The sequence below is a fragment of the Lactuca serriola genome, chromosome 7 (assembly GCF_051521515.1).
Source record: "Lactuca serriola cultivar US96UC23 chromosome 7, Lser_US96UC23_V15, whole genome shotgun sequence".
Taxonomy (NCBI): Eukaryota; Viridiplantae; Streptophyta; class Magnoliopsida; order Asterales; family Asteraceae; genus Lactuca; species Lactuca serriola.
The window spans coordinates 206759962-206778179 of record NC_136414.1 but is presented as its reverse complement, the minus strand read 5'-3'; the positions used below and the strand labels follow the sequence as shown (position 1 = coordinate 206778179).

Here is an 18218-nt window from a genome sequence, read left to right as displayed (position 1 = left end):
TTCCATCCCAGTTGGATGATTGGACTCATAGTAGGTTGGCATTCCAACCCGATGGTTGAGGGGCCTGGGTATTCCATCTTGTGAGATGATTGGACCCATAGTAGTTAGTGTTGTACGTATAGGTGTATGGGCATTCCAACCCGATGGTTGTGGGCCGAGAGTTTTCCGTCCCGGTAGGATGATTGGGCTCGTAGTATATAGGCATTCCAACCCGATGGTTGAGTATTCCAACCGGAAGGTTGATTTGACCCATAATATGTTGTTCTTTGTTGTATGTGTATGTTTATGTGTGTATGGGTATTTTGGGGGAACTCGCTAAGCTTTCGGGCTTACAATTGTGGTTTATTGTTTCAAGTACTTCAGGAAATTGTGGCAAGGCGAAGGCGTGATCGTACCGCTCCTCATGTTTTATGTTCTTATGATATGGTTCTGGGAAATACTCTGATGTTTGAACTATTCTGAAAACAAGTTGTATTAATTTAATGGTTTTTGAATGAAATAAAATGTTTTAAATTGGCTGAAATTTTTGGACGTTGCAATGTTTTTGCATTTCTGTCACACCCCAAAACCAAGAATGACGGAAACGTTCTGGGGCGGAGGACGTCATGTACAGTATCACAACAATGTAAAGTAGTAAACAAGCAACAACATCATCCATTGCATTAATAATATAATTATTATACAAGTGTTCTGTCAAATTATAAAAGACACTAAAGCATAAATCAAAATGAAAGATGAGTCTTGAACGAGCTCCATCTTCTCTAAACCTTGCATCTGTCCATGTCTATTGATGATCTGAGGATACAAGTAATTTTGAAAGCGAGTATCAGCTTTGAAGCTGGTGAGATCATAAGTATTTTAGTGTCTTAATTTGTATGTAAGAAAATGTTTGTATATGAACTGTAAGTATTGAAAATGTATATGAACTGTAACTATGAAAATGTTTGTAAAACAACTGTAAATGTTTGAAAAACCCTAGAAATCCCTATGATTCCTACTATTAAATAAGGGTGTCTTCTACCAAGACCTAACTGTTCTGAATGTAGTCTTCTACCAAGACTTAACTGTTCTAAATGTTCGTTTATTGTAAAAGTGTGTAATTTTCCCATGTGTAACTATAATTAACAAAAATATAGTTTTTACATTTAATGTTTAAGTGAAAAGATCACTAAATATATGTAAAGGGAAAATTTATGTAGTATTGTAGTGTTGTATTATAGGAACTACTGCTGTACTAACTACCTTAAACCGGATTTATATTAAGGTATCATGTGATTAATTGCACCATACTATTGACTGGTAACAACAACATACGTATGGTCGTAAAAAGAAATGACGTTTGGCACCCGCAGACTTGCAGGTCCGGCTGTAGCTAGCAGCAAGGTGTAGGATAGTCAATCTAGTATAGATCTATACGCAAACTCACGCTCTCCCTCCAAGAGACTCTGGCTACAACTCGGGCCATGACATTTAAGGCATGCTCCGATACAGGATCACAATTTTGTCAATGTATATATGTATATGTAATGTATTGTTACTCGTTCTAGTATTGTTGTATATGTTCTCTTTCTAGTATAGTTGTATATGTTCTTCCTCTAGTATAGTTGTATATGTACTCATAGTAATGTAATGTATATGAACGTATGCCTTTGCTACCCAAAGGTACTGAACTGACTGAAAGGAACTATTATGTCCATATATGTATACATGATATATAACTAATGTTTAAATGACCTTCGAACGGTACCCGATATCCTATTAGACCACATCCAAATCGAGGAAAAGGAAACAAGGTGGATAGCCTTCCTAAGTCTTTTAAACATTACTTATATAACTATACAAATATAGGCATGCTTATCACAAAATCTCTATGTAAACGTAATCATGTAATTGTATAGTAATGTACTGTAATGTTCTAGCTGTAATTTATGTCCTCTCTATCTAGCATGTATTGACTCATGAATGAACTGACTCTTTGTATGATATCGTGTTCTAGTAATAGTTCTAGTATCTTCCTAAACTACCCATATGGTAGCTTACTAGTAATATAACTGGTACGTATGAACATGGATGTATACCCTTGCTACTCAAGGGCATTGGACGAACTGGAAGGACCTTTATGACTATATATGTACACATGATATATAACTAATATTTAAACGACCTTCGGACGGTACCCGATATCCCACCAGACCACATCTCAAGCGCGAAAAGGAAATAGGGTGGATAGCATTCCTAAGACTTTTAAACATTTCTTATATAACCATACATATAGAGGCATGCAATTTATAATATAAAAGCATAAAATAAGTTTTGTAAAACCTTTGAACATAAATATTTTCTAAGAAAAGATTGACTTGATGTCAATCTATAAAACGGTTTGAAAACATAGGTTTGATAAAACAGTTTAAGTATAAATAACATTTGTTTGAAACACAGTTGTAAATGAGTTTGAAATGAAACATAAAGAGTAAAATGTACAGTTTAATAAGGAGTTTTAAACATATAAAGTGTTTATGAAAATCATTTGAAGGAAACTGTTTGGTAAAACGGCTAATGAGTAGTAAATCATTTGAATACTGCTTATTAATCACATGCGATTGATATAATAAGTAGCATGATTCTACTTGTATCCCCCCCCCCATAAAACATTTAAAAATAGTTAAAACATTGATTAAAGGGGTATGAACTCACCTGTTGTGGGTGATACGGATGAACTGAAGAGGTAGGACCGCTAGGTGTCAAGTGAAGTCTTGAACACACTCTATGATCCTAGTTAACATATAATTTCACATATATGTAAAAAATTAGTCTATAAACAACTAATAAACAAGGCAAGACACCATAGGACATGCTACACACCTTTATCAAGTGTTATTAGCCTCTAGGATTGTATCTAAGTTGTTGTGGGACAAGGCTAAAGGGGTTTAGGGTTCCAAAAGACCTTATGTATGTGTTTACTCTTCATTAAACTCCACACAAAGAGTTTACGGTCGTAAACCCTTGTGTTTATGGTCGTGAACTCCTAGACTTAGTGTCATTTTGTGTTTTGAAGTCCTAAATGATTTCTAGAAGCAATTTGACTTAGTGGTTTAATCCTTGGAAGGGTTTAGGGCATAATATAACTCCTTTTAGGAGTTTACGGCCCTGGGACCATATTCCCTTGGAGATTACAGCCGTAATCTCCCTTGGGAGGATGTTTATGGTGTTTTCAAGTCCCTAAATTAACTAGTAACTAAACTAGGCTTTTGTACTTGGCTTTAGAAGAGTTTATGGCACCATTTGGCACCATTTTATGGAGTTCACGGCCCTAGAACCTTTTGGCCATGAACACCTTACTCTTGGTGTTCTAAATGTGTTAGCTAGTCCTAAACTCATTTAGGTACATGCCCAAATTAGTCTCTTAGCTTAAGGAGGGTTTTTAAGGCATTTTGGCACTTGAAAATGGAGTTCACGGCCCAAGAACTTCCTTGGCTGTGAACTCACTTTCACCCTTGATTCTTAATTGTTTTTGTGTCCTAAACATGCAATGGTAGTCCCTCGGTTGAGTTTCAAGGCTTTGAGGGACATTGGGACACTTTTGGCCCTTAAAATGGAGTTTACTCCCCAAGTGTTCTTGGGCGGTAAACTCCCAAATCTTGGGGTTTTGATTCGATTTTGATGTTATAAAACATAATCTAAGCTATATAATACAACTAGATCGAAGTACTCACAATTTGGGATAAAAACCCGAAGATCCGTGAGAGAGAATTTTGGCTTTTCTCTAATTAGAAATGTAACTAATGAATTATTTTGGTTCAGATTTCTATATATAGTCCTGGGATTTTTGGCAGAAAATATTTTTATTCCCGGAATGAACTCTAATATCCTAGAGTATTGGAATAACAGCGTTGCACAAAACCCTAGTGCATCCACTCTCCTGATATCTCCTTAAGTGTAAATCCTGAAAAACTGCCAAAGTTATACCCGAAGTCTGGAATTTCACTGTAGCTGTTCTAACTTCTATTGGCTTGATATGGTTTGTTCAGAATGGAAATTTCGGGTTGTCACATCATCCCCCTGTTAAAGGGAATTTCGTCTCGAAATTAGAATTTAAGCAAGGAAGTAGGTACGAATGATCGAGTCGTGAGAAGGAAACTTCCTAATCGATTGGTTCTAGCGCTCCTAAGTGAAATCGGGTCCTCGGTTGGTATCCCAACGAACCTTCACTAATGGGCGATGGTAGTGTTTCGTCCTCTTGACCTCTCGGTCGAGGGTCACTAAGGTTCTAATACGAATGTGAGGATCTCGACGAGTGGACTTACAAGAGTCCTAACGGAAAGGTATGGTTTCACGATCGAGACGCGAAGAGTAGAATGTACGTTACTGAGTTCGCGGAGTAGGTCTAGTTTGTGCGAGGTACAAGACCGATTCTGGTAAGAATCTCGGAGGTCCTATCTATCTTGGATTTAGCTTTCCACGCTTTACGAAGCGTATTAAGCCATTCCCATAGTGAGACTTCCTAAAGAACTTGGTCTCTCACTTGGAATCTCCAAGGCTTCCTTTTCTTGTTTAACTTCCCAGTCAAGGGCCACTCCTTGCTGGGTCAAGGTCGTACGGTTTTCTGTGATTTGCGAGGGGTTCTGGATGAATTAAGACAGTAGGTCTTGTAAGACCTAGAATTTGGCGAATTTCTGTCGGCGTCTCTGGTGTCGACAAATTCTCAATGGTTTCGGATCCATTAACAGAGTACTCCAGAATTTCCACATCACTAATAGTGTGTCTTAGGAAATTTTGACTCTTCAATTCCAAAACTCGAGTTCAGAGAACTTTGCGAAAAGTATCTCCGAGGGTAATGTTTCCAGAGGTTCCTTCTTACCACGAGGGTAGATAAGTAAGTCATTACATGGAGAAATGACGAACTGATCCAAGTAAGAAAGACGTACCCTACTCATTTAGCTCATGAATGTTATGGGCGTATTGGTCCTATCCGAAGGGTATCACTACGGACTCGAAGTGTCCGCATCGAGTTCGGAAGATAGTCTTCCGGACATCCTTCCCTAGCACTCGAACTGGTGATATTCGGATCTCAGATCCATTTCTGAAAGTAATTCTTTCCTTGCGTTTGCTCAATCATTTCATCTATGCGAGGCAGAGATAACGATTTCTAATGAAAATCTTGACGGAGTCCTCGATATCCGAGGCACATACGATGCAATCCGTCGATCTCTGGAAGAATAAGACCGGGGTTCTCCTGGGTGAGAAGCCTAGTCTTCTAGTTCTATTTCTGTGTAGTTCGCTAAGTTGTCTGTACTGTTCTTGTATCTCTGGAGTGTTTAGACTGTAGGGCGATCCGTTTACGGGAGTCATACTGGGTTCTAAGTTTGTTCACATGACGATGCGATTACTCGTATACTTAGGCAGTTCTCCGTCCTGAAGTTCATATTAGAATTCATACATGGTTTTACAATCACAGTCTCGTGTATACGAGTCGTATATAATTAAGATTGAAAAGGTAGTCGAATAACTGATTCTTCTTTAAGCTCACATCCCATCGGGGAAAAAGAAGTTAATGTGGAATCATCAATTCTAAACCTGTAGAACCTTGATTATATATCACTCTTATGTATACATTCCTCAGTGATAGATCAATCGTATGAATCCTTGGATTAAACTTGACGTACTGCACGAGTGGTACTTCGGGGATTTCTTCGGAAAAGAGAAGAACTAAGAGGTACTCTATGCATGAGTACTTCGGTGTTCTGATATGACGGCTTCGCTGGAAAAGCGATCTAGAAGAAAGAGATGTACGTATGAAGATGATTGTTTCTTGATGACGACATGATTATGTTAGCACGAATGATAAGGATTTTGTGAGCGATTATGGTTGACCCTAGATGTACTTTGATTGCTCAAAAAAAGAGTAAGAGTATGTTCTCAATAGGTTTACCCTAGATGTACTTCGATTGCTCAAGAAAAGCGATTCTGGTTGACCCTAGATGTACATCCTTATGATGCAGTCCTAGTACGGAATGGAAGTATGTTCGCGAAGGTTTGACCTACATCCCTATGATGCAGTCCTAGTAATGGGTAGAAGTAAGTTCGTAGAATGGTCTCAAAACGTTTGTCGTTCAAGCCGAGGTATCGTTGGTAGGTGAATAACAGGACCCAACCATTGAAAGAGACTTGGAAATGTCTCCGGAGCTAAATTACTATAGTCTAATGACTTGACTAAAGCATGTTTCAGATAGACTCCAATGAAAGTATGATGAGAGTACTTGAATAAAGGAAATGACACAGAAGTTAGTCGACTGTCAATATCTTTGATATTCATGACGTAAAGATTCAGGAAAATGACCTTGCAAAAGGTCTTACATCATATCTAGAGAAGATAGTCCTTGACAGCATAAAGACCTAACCAAAAGTACTTACAGTACAAGATAATTTCATAGAAAATGCCACATCGGGCAAAGACAGAAAAATGATTCCTTCTAACAAGGACAATAAAGTAAAGCATCTACTCCTGGCGACGATCAACCCTCTGGTGAACTCTCAGTTCAGCCAGTTGACGTTCCATATCAAGTAGATGTCTTTCGTACACCCTCTGGCGTGCTCGGAGCTCTATGACTTCGGCTCAAGTTTCAGCTAATGCTTGCAGCAAGGTCTCATGGTCTCTCTCAGACCTCTCACGAGCATGTTCAGGGCGACTGGTGCAAAGCATATGCATTCCTCCATTGGTATCGACTTCTGCGATACGTTGTAGAGTTGTCCTCCATAGGTACATGCCGAAATTAGTCTCTTAGCTTAAGGAGGGTTTTTAAGGCATTTTGGCACTTGAAAATGGAGTTCATGGCCCAAGAACTTCCTTGGCCGTGAACTCACTTTCACCCTTGATTCTTAATTGTTTTTGTGTCCTAAACATGCAATGGTAGTCCCTAGGTTGAGTTCCAAGGCTTTGAGGGACATTGGGACACTTTTGGCCCTTAAAATGGAGTTTACTCCCCAAGTGTTCTTGGGCGGTAAACTCCCAAATCTTGGGGTTTTGATTCGATTTTGATGTTATAAAACATAATCTAAGCTATATAATACAACTAGATCGAAGTACTCACAATTTGGGATAAAAACCCAAAGATCCGTGAGAGAGAATTTTGGCTTTTCTCTAATTGGAAATGTAACTAATGAATTATTTTGGTTCAGATTTCTATATATAGTTCTGAGATTTTTGGCAGAAAATATTTTTATTCCCAGAATGAACTCTAATATCCTAAAGTATTGGAATAACAGTGTTGCACAAAACCCTAGTGCATCCACTCTCCTGATATTTCCTTAAGTGTAAATCCTAAAAAACTGTCAAACTTATACCCGAAGTCTGGAATTTCACTGTAGTTGTTCTAACTTCTATTGGTTTGATATGATTTGTTTAGAATGGAAATTTTGGGTTGTCACAATTTCCCTCTTCCAAAATTACTTTAATATTTGATTTTTTAATAAATTTGTTTTTTTACATATTTATAACAACTCAATTTTATGTAAGTAAAGGAATTTGCAATGTCATAAATTTCAAATAATTATTTTTATTTATATATCAAAGATAAGTCAAGGACAACGTTTAGTTTTTGAAAAAAAATACAATGAGTAATCTTTTTTTTACAATTATGAAATGGTTTCCTTTAATATTAACCAGATGAGGGACCCCGCTTTGCGGGGTATGGATTTGATCTAAAGTTATTGCGGGGTATGGATTTGATCTAAAGTTACATTACTTTCAAATTAAAAATTAATTGAACTTGATAAAAGGTCCTAAGAATATATTCAATAAGAACGTATATAACTACAAAACTTAAAATGGTAAAAAGCTATGAAACTGTAATATGTAATCAGATTTTCCAACCTTGAAATAAACAGAAATGTACATATAAAATCAATGAAATCAGGAAATAGAACAAACAATTTCAGTCCGATTTCAGAAATGAGTCCCTCTTACTGCAACTATTATTGGAAATCCCTGTTAAAAGAAATAAAAAATGTTGCAGACATCCTGACCTGCAAATCTAGAACAGTTAAGAAAAACTGTTTATTTTATAAAAAAGTGTCGATTCAAATAATATTTTTTTGGTCGGTGCATTACTAATAATGTAATTGTGAGGGATCAAAAGTTTTATAAAACAGTAAAATAAGGGTATATGATAAATCATTACAAAGACATGAAAATGGACCATTTCAAGGAACATAAAGAAAATAGCAATATAAGATCTCCAAGTGGCACTACATAATCTTGTGCCTGCAATTTTAAAAAAACCTTGTTGCCAAATTATGGACTTTCAAAAAAATAAAAAATTTGCATTTACCCCAAACATGGGCTTTGTAAAAGCAAAATGCCTATTTTGGACATTTTTGCCCTTTTGTCCCATTTTTATAACTTATTCCAAATATCATGCATTCTTTTGTTTACTCACTGTTATCTAACCCAATAATGTAAAAATGGTGTTTAAGATACGGATAAAGAATCATGAAATCTTTTAAAATACTTTTCATATCGACACATTCTGACCATTTTCTCATTCAGGCATTCTACTTTGGATAAATGTGTTTTCCTAGGTTCTAACATGTCACGTTATTATGTTTCTGGTTCAAACATCTTTTCAAAGTAATAAAAATATTTAGATATCAACGTGTATCATTTTTGTTCTTCTATGACATGCGAACAATTTCACTCCTTTTTAAAACTAAGTAAAATTATACTTTTGTCAACCAAAACTTGTCCTACTTTGGCTAAAACTTACATCTAATATTTTATTAAGGTTATTCTAACGTAATTCTATTATATTTGTTTAAAATTTTCAAATTCAAGTACTATAGATAAACAATATACACGGGAAATTTTCGTTAAAAACTCTTAGAAGTCGGTAACTTTTACCAAAAAAAACTATATGCAAGGGCAGTTTTGTCAAAAATTATGAAATCATGAAGTTTTTAACCCAAAAAACAGTATGTAAGGGCATTTTTAACAAAAACTGTAAAAGTCGTTATTTTTTTTTTTAAAATAAAAGTATGTAGGGAAATAGAAAGAGACTAACTTGGTTTTAATATCCATATCTACCATTTCGTCAATAGAAATATGTTTTTTTTTCTGATGTTCATGCATTAAACATTTTTACAAAAAAAAAAAATCAAGTATTAACCTTTTCTTGATAAAATAAAAAATAAAAAAAATAGTATCAATCCATAGACATCATACTTATGTCGGTTCAAGGTTGCAATTATTATTCCATGTACTACATCCCATACATCTATTATCCACTCATGTGATTCACTGCAAATTGTAAAATAAATTAAAACCCATGCAGACACATAATTAATTAAGTAATTGAATTAGCATAAATGGTAAATTAAAATAAATATTGAAGACACATAATTAATTAAGTAATTTAATTAGCATAATTGGTAAATTAAAATAAATAAATAAATTGTAAATCATTATACGTACCTTGGCAACAATAGTGTATCTTACTCTGTGGATTGGGTTTATCTCCTATATGAGAAAAATGAATAATGTGAGGCATCAGTCTTATCCTGTCAGATTACTACCCACAAAGCAAACCTCAATATCATAGATGAAGATAAATATTAGTCATCTGGCTTCATGTTGAATGGTTTCAGAAACAGAACAATTTCTACAGAATAACAAACAAAAACAAACGGGAGAAGACAAAAAACACTTCCTTTACAAAAGTGGGAATCATCGGTTGAAATGCTGCAATTATATCTCGTAATTTCTCCATTCTAACCTGCAGAAAACATAGTCTATACATATAGTGAGAGAGGAAAAAAAACAAAACAACAAACAATTTTGCATATAAATTACTTAAAACAATCTCTCGGTTCATTCTATTTTTCATATAACTTACCAAATTTTCATAAATACATAAATACTTTATAAGAAATCAATTACCAATCTACAAAATTGTTGAAAGAGGATATTTGCTTTTGTATACTTCATTTTTACCTTCAACGAATACTATTAAATCTTTGTATACACCAACTTGAAACATTACCAAAATCCATTAAAAACTGATACAACTCATAAGAACAACTTAAAGCAACATTTACTCAACTTATCTTTATTATGTTTTCCATAACAATTGTAGAGTTATAGAAAAAACAGATGAAAGATGGAAAGTTTACCCTCACAACATGTCAATGATGAAGGAAATGTCGATGAACATACTTTGATGTCCCTCTGTAGTTGTTGCAGGGTGCATCAAAATCTCGGCCTAAACAATTGCAGAAACAACCCATATATAAGTTTAGCAAGGAAGTTATTACATCTTTTAATCATAGTCAATAAAAATAAAAATTGTAATAATAGGCCCATTAAATAATTACTGAAAATAATCCATGTTGACATAAGATGAAGTTTTATAACCCAAAAATATAAAATAAGAAAATTAAGTTTAAAATCCAAATCAGCTATAAATAGATCAATCTTACCTCCTTTAGTCGCTAGCTTAGGACTTAGGTTACTATGTTGTTGTCATTCTTGCCCCACTTACACACAACCCGTCACTCCCATGGCAGTTTTGAAATGGCAAAACCCTGATCCAGCCGACACAGATTTCATATGTGTAAGAATTAATAGCCATGTCAGCAGCTGTCATCTTACGTCCGGTGGCATACCCAACTTTCCAAACATTACTCGAATGGCACCGAGAACCTCGTGAAGACCGCTAAACAACCCCGTTTAATTTTCCCAAAAGTTCACCCCAATGCATATTGAAATATCACCACATCTTGCATCTTCAAATTTGCTATATACAAAAAAAAAAAAAAAAAAAAAAAAAAAAAAAAAAGAGTCGATTAAAATCAACGATTGAGATTATCGACTGATATTGGCAACCGGTTTGAAGCATGGGATGACTACTAACCTCTTATGAAGAACCGAAGTCACCTGAATCGAGTTGGTAGAGACAATCAGTCGGCGATGTTCTCTCGCTAGACGATGAGGGTTACCAACTACAAACAGCACCGGTGGCGCTTATCATAGAGGAATCGAGAACTCATAACCACTGTGAGTTTGATTTGTGGCATTCGATGTAGGTGAAAAGCAGATGGCATCGAAAACGCCTTTGGATGTGTTTGTTTCAACCTGCGACATCGTCGGAATAGACGTTGGGGATCGGGGGAGCGTATGGAAGAGTATGTCAGACGGGTGAAAGAGATGAGGATAGTGGGTGCGAAGTGGTGGAGAAAGAACGGGAAGCACCGATTTGTGTGCAGTTTGTTCTTTGTTTAAAAAAAACGAACGACTGGAAATTGGGAGAGAAAAAAGAAATATGGAATAACAGGAGTGGTAGGTGAGGTGGTGGGCAAATAACACAAATCGGAAGCTGAATGTGTGAGAAAGCGGTGAAGCGAGGGTAGAACACCACGTGTCCACCAAAGAAAATACATGGATTGGACAAAATGGCATAAACTGCCCAAAAGAGGAAAACGTAAGAACAAAATCAAAAGAAGACAAAGCACCATAAACTAAGGATCATTTCTGCCAAAAAAAAACGATTAAGTTTACTATTCCTTACTTTGGTCCCTTTTTAATATATAAATTTACATATTTTTAATTAGTAATTGTATTTTTCATTTTCATGTTACAAAGTTATTTTAAATATGTAATTATTGATAAAAAAAAACTTTTATAAATCAAAGTATACATTTTAGATTTTTTTTGGAAACGGAAAATATATTAATATAAGGTATCCAAATCTAGCAAGAAGCTAGAAGGGGAACCAAAAGGCAAAATACATATACAGTTCAAGGATTACAAACCACTAAATGGAGAGACTAACTATTCATCCCAACTACATATTCTATTTTTACACATGTGCTTCAACCAGTAAAAGGCCATTGACTTAGTACTTTCAGTCCCATGAAGTAGCAAAGTACCTTCAGTATGAAATAATTGTTTATTTCTAAACCTCCATATATTCCAAAGCAAGCCGTAGCATATGACAACAAACCATTCTCTTCTCCTTTGGCAGTTACACCAGGTGGATGCCAGATGAAGAATATCACTGGCATTATTAATAGGGACCAGATCGCTTCGTACACCACACCAGCTCAAGATGTTATTCCTTATCATAGTAGCAAACGGACAATCCATCATAACATGATATGTACATTCAGGCATCCCTATGCAGGCATTTGTGACAACCCGTAATTTCTATTCTTATAAAAGTCAAACTTGATCAACTAACGACAACTTAATTTTTATTCTATCTATGGGTTAGAGTAATGACTTTTAAGTGTTTAAACCTTGTATTCAAGGTGTTATGTGTTTAAGAAGGGAATTAGTTGGATACGGGAAACTTCGCACCTCTCTTCTTCTCTCTTCCCTTCAGACTGCAAACCCTCGTAGGGCCACAAACGAGCCTTCGGCCGTGAACCGACTTCGGACCGTGAACAGGATGCGGGTCGTGAACCCTCGGTGTACGGCCATGAACCTCCTCTCCTATATATATATATATATATATATATATATATATATATATATATATATATATATATATATATATATATGAGAGTTAGCTGATTTATTCCTTATTCTTTCACTTCTGGCCGCAAACTCCAACATTTCTCTCTCGAGTATCATCTTTCAAGCCTTCAATTCTTCTTAGAATATTGCTTGGATCTTCAAGATGATCATCATTTCATCATCATACTAGGGATTTCTAGGCGGAAAACACTTGAATCTTCTTCATCCTTCAACATCATTGGGCCATGAACTCAAGAACATCAAGTGTTCTTGGGCCGTAAACACTCCATTTTGGCCGTAAACTCCAATCAATCACTTGATTTCGTTTGTAACACTTCTCTTGTAAGTAATTCTTACATCCTAAGTTGTTTACTTGATACCTTAGAGGTTATATTCACTAAATTCATGCCAATATGTTGAATATATTGTCATTTAGGACTTGATTTTGTCCCGGGAGCTAACTAGTGAAACATTCATCCTATATCGAATTCCAAATCGAATCACTCACACAAGGTAAGTTCATACCCGTAGAAATTACAGCGTAATATGCTTTTAAATGCTTTTTAAATGTTTTTAAAGAGGAGAATGCAAGTAGAACACAATATAGTTGTGTGAAACACTTATATGTGAAAACATCAAACGAAAGGATTTCTTATACTCAAATACTTGTTAAAGTCATTTTAAAACTATTCTTAGATTTTTGTTTTTATCAAATTCATATTCGTGTATCTATTTACGTATAAATATGTTTTAACGGACTTAGGACTATTGCTAAATACCTTGATTCCCGTTCCTTGTTTGGTTGTGGGCTTGGGGTAGGATCACTAGTACGGTTGTCTTTTAAATCATAGTTATACTCATTGAATGCATACATGAATATTAAACCCATTTTAAGGAACATACTAACTCGGTTGCTTATGTTGAACAATTGAGTCTTTTCTACAAATCGGTAATAGTTCAAACGAACATACTAGTAAACTATAATAGGTATAGTTTAGAGGATCACTACATACTATTTTTAGAATCAGAGAAACATACATGAGTCAGTACATACATACTATAACAAGAACAAGAAGAAACATACATACTATTACTAATTATTTACAAGAACAAGAAGGAACAAACTGTCATAATTAGCATTTTAGCTAGGAAATTCTAGTCTCATGTAAACGTCATCTTCTGTAATCCTTGTAACCCTAATTTGATATTATACACTATGCTCGTTCAATGACAACAAACTTAATCAATGTCCACCAGTAAAGTTCAAAACCTTATACAAAGCATCTCATATAGTCAACCAAGGGTTGAAAACCCTAAAAATCCTAGTTTAAGTTTAATATAAACTAGGATTTTCTTATTGGGCTTAATGAATTAATAAACCTTCAACTTGACTATTTTGGGCCTAGGAACCCTAATTGTGCTCTAATTGGACTCACATTCATAAGATTTTAACATTTTGGGCCATGTGAACCTAGAACAATGCATCTTACCTCTAATAGGCCTTGTTGGGCCATCAATGATTTCATTTGCCCTAATGGGTCGTACACCCTTTTAATTGGGCTTAAGAGTCTAATGGGCCGAAAAATATTATTAGGCTTCTTAAAATTTGAACAAAGCCATGATTGGGCCCAAATCATTTCATTCTCATCTCTCTAGCCCAAATTCTCGGCCCAATATGCTTATATAAAAAAAAGAGGAATATTTTGCAAGTGACACCTCATGTTTGCATGGTGGGTATCCATGCAAACATCACCTCAATCTCTTTTCCCTCTCTTCTTCTACCTCTCGGCTGAAACCCTCCCCTCACCTCTGTAACGACCCAAAATCACGACTAAAAATTTCTTTTAAAACATTACTAAAACCATATTTATAAAAACCGTATCATAAGTCATAACATAGTTTCCGAGTATCAATTCAAAACATAATCTTATTATCAGAGTAAAACATTCCCAGGCTAACTGACTATGGTGTGTGCACTGCAACCTCTCCGAGCTCCTCTTTTGAAAACTGAGTACCTGAAACCAAAACTGAAAACCGTAAGCACGAAGCTTAGTGAGCTCCCCCAAACTACCACATACCATACAAACATATAAAGCGCATACTGGGCCTTGCCCATTGCATCGGACCGAGGTCCGGACTAATTGGGGCCTTGCCCCTGCATCAGACCGAAGTCCAGAAACTGACTAGGACCTTGTCCCCTGCATCGGACCGAAGTCCGGACAAGCTGGGGCCTTGCCCCCTGCATCGGACCGAAGTCCGGTAACTAACTGGGACCTTGTCCCCTGCATCAGACCGAAGTCCGGACTAACTAGGGCCTTTCCCCCTGCATCGGACCGAAATCCGGAAACTGACTGAACATAGCATAGCATAAACGTATCCACTAGCATGAACACATAAACTGCATACTGCATCGGGCCGTAGCCTGGAACACATAACACATAAATCCTGTCTGAGCCACGAAGGCATCAAACATACTAACTACTACATCGGACCAATGTCCGGAAACTACAGCTAGCTAGACGGGCTGGCATTGTGGCCTTAGACCCGTTCCTACTGGAAGGAAACTCACCTGAACTGCTGAGCTCTGCTGATAACCCTCTGGCTGCTAACCGACAACCCTCCGAGCCGCTGCTCCTTTAGTTCTCCGAGCTACCAATATCAATATGACATTTAGTCTGACAGTCCTCCAAAAGTCAACTAAGTCAACTCTGGTCAAAGTCAAAGTCCTGGTCATAGTCAACCTTTCAGGTTGACCCTACTCGCCGAGTCAGCCTACTGACTCGCCGAGTTCATAAGCTCAGAAACCCCTTTCATTCGCGACTCGACTCGCCGAGTCAGACCATGACTCGTCGAGTCAACTGATTTCCGAGTTCAGTCCTGTCCAACTCACTGATTCTTCACTCAACTCACTGATCCGAGTCTTAACTAGAAGGGTTTGGGGTTTCGCGACTTGACTCGCTGATTCCAAGAATAGGCTCGCTGAGTCCAAGGAAATCTTCAACAGACTCGCCGAGTTGTTCTTCCAACTCGTCGAGTTCCTGCCTATATTCATCCAACTCGCTGAGTCAACCCATGTGACTCGCCGAGTTGCTACGCGATTTAAGTCTGGTATCTAGCCCGACTCGCCGAGTCATCTCCCAGACTTGCCGAGTCCTTTTGTGTATTCTCATGATCTCGAGTCACAGAGCTACTCCTTTGCTCCAAACAATAGATCTGGGTTCCTATAGTCCATTAGCAACATAAAGTTGCTACCTTTACGTGCCTCTTGTCTCATAATACCAAAACCAAGCTAGAAAGGAACTTAACTCATGGGGAATGGCTTTTGCATAGCAACTAACGGGGCTTTCTACATCTTTGGTCCAAATAGAGCTCAGATCTGGTGTTTCAACTCCAGATCTAACTTATGCACGCACTTCTTATCACATACTCTCAAAGAAACCCTAAAACTCCATGAAAGATGGATCTAGAATGGAGAAATCCAAGGATAGCGATTCATTACCTCCAAATGCTCTAAAAAGTTCCACCAACTCTGGATCCAAGGCCTCCTCTTGCACCACTATGAATCTCTTCTCTTCCAAGCTCCAATTTACTTCACCAAGGGTAGATCTTGCTCCAAAAACGGTGACGGTGGCTAGGGTTTGGGGTTCTGGACTATATGGGCAGCAAATGAGCCCTAGGGAAGAGAATAAGATGCTTAAATAGGGTACCAAGTCCCGAAATTAGGTTTTTCCAACCTAGACCAGACTCACCGAGTCCACTTGCCGACTCGCCGAGTCGGTCACTTACTTTACACCCGGATCCCGCTCCGACTCGCCGAGTTCCTAACTGGACTCGATGAGTCGACCCTCTATAACTTATGGTTTTCCTTTCATTTCTTGACCTTTCTAATGTCGGGTGTTACAACTCTCCCCCACTTAAACTAAACTTCGTCCTCGAACTTCTCTATGGTCAACTGACCTGCAATCCGCCTCAAACACCCTGCCTGGTGACTTTAACTCTTTTGTCCATCACTCCAGCCACTCTCAGTGTTGGTCACTACTGCTGGTATATACTGAATGCTTCTTATTTCCATAACATGCTGCTGAGCACCCGTCCCAACGAATGTATCATATAATCCTTCGAGTGAAAGATTCATCCCTGCAACGGTTAAGACTCATACGAGAGCTGCGCAACAAGGTCAAACCCTCCCCTCTGAGATTATCCAACCCTGCCGTGAGAGGCGTAGCACCCTCTGTCAACTTGCTACCTCTTACCATACTTCCCTTGTCGTTACTGCCTCTGACTGAAATTTCTGTTCCCCCTCATCCGCCTACCGGATGCACTGAGACCACCCTGGTCCAACTAATCTGCCGATATCTGGGTTACCGGACTCCCACCGGTCACTACACCCCATCGCAATCTCCTAGTCGCTTCCAGCGACTTCTGAAGATACTTCGACTATCTATAACTGTTCTATCCATTCTGCCACTCATACTGAATTGATGTTGTTGGAACCAGCCTGCTTATCTCTCATCTGACTACTCAACTTCCAATAACTTGAGTCTTCCATCCTGAAAGAAAGGCTACCTGCCTAATTACCCTTGCAGATCACTTATACTTGGCAGAAGACTCAACTGATCCTGCTGAGAGGGACTTGCCATTTCCCAATCAACCAACTATACTGTCAGCACTTGAATTCCAACACAAATACTATTACTGTCCATAACTCTGAAACTATCCAAAACACTGAACTGCCTACAACACTAAACTGCCTGAAACACTGAACTGCCTGAAACACTGAACTGCATGAAACACTGAACTGCCTGAAACACTGAACTGCATGAAACACTGAACTGCCTGAAACACTGAACTGCCTGAAACACTGAACTTCATGAAACACTAAACTGACTGAAGCACCAAACTGCCTATATGATTGCTTCCCAAAATATCTCAAGACCTTCCTGGTCTCCAATCATTCGTCGGTTATCTACAACACCGAGTTCCAACTCAACTGTGGAGTCAAAGGACTCCTCACTTAGTCGCTCCCACGACTTCTGAATGAAATCTTTCTCTGGAACTAGTTTCCACTAGTTATCCTGTCACTATGGCTCTAACAACCTCCCGATCCACCGATCAGGTCCAAACGTCACATCCTGACATCATCAATTCCACCACTAAAAACATGATGGCTCCCAGACTAACGGTAGCCCTTAACATACACGAACCCAAACAGTCCACTGCTACCCTGATCTTATAATTGTGGTGATGATCCGACTGTCGAATCGCCGGCTTAACCATAACTGAACCATTTGGGAAATCTGAAATCTAACCCGTGGATTCCCATATCTTCACTGCTGCACCCGAACTGGTGGGTACTATTGTTTCCCCCGCGTCCAAACAACGTGCTCATGCTATCTACTAACCTGACGAATGCTACGGCTACATCCGCAGACTTGCAACACTATACTAGTATCTGACTGCTAGTGAATGCTACGGCTACCCCCGCAGACTTACAACACTACTACTATATGACTGCTAGTGAATGCTACAGCTACCCCCGCAGACTTACAACACTATACTACTATCTGACTACTAGTGAATGCTACGGCTACCTCCGTAGACTTACAACACTACTACTATCTGACTGCTAGTGAATGCTACGGCTACACCATCAGACTTACAACACTCTACTACTATCTGATTGCTTTACTAACTACTATTCGAGGACATC

At 37.8% G+C, this 18218-nt stretch overlaps 1 long non-coding RNA gene across 5 annotated transcripts; it reads right to left on the bottom strand.

Annotated features, from left to right (window-relative positions):
• Positions 1-631: 631 nt before the first annotated feature.
• Positions 632-11363, bottom strand: LOC145062726 (uncharacterized). 5 transcript variants are annotated; one of them, XR_013687701.1, is made up of 5 exons: positions 10905-11363; positions 10471-10787; positions 10165-10253; positions 9467-9767; positions 632-795 (listed from the first exon to the last, which is right to left on the bottom strand). It is a non-coding gene; the product is annotated as an uncharacterized LOC145062726 (long non-coding RNA). The 5 variants fall into 5 exon arrangements; XR_013687699.1 differs by lacking the exon at positions 632-795 and adding an exon at positions 7826-9292; XR_013687702.1 differs by lacking the exon at positions 632-795 and adding an exon at positions 7826-8022.
• Positions 11364-18218: the final 6855 nt, after the last annotated feature.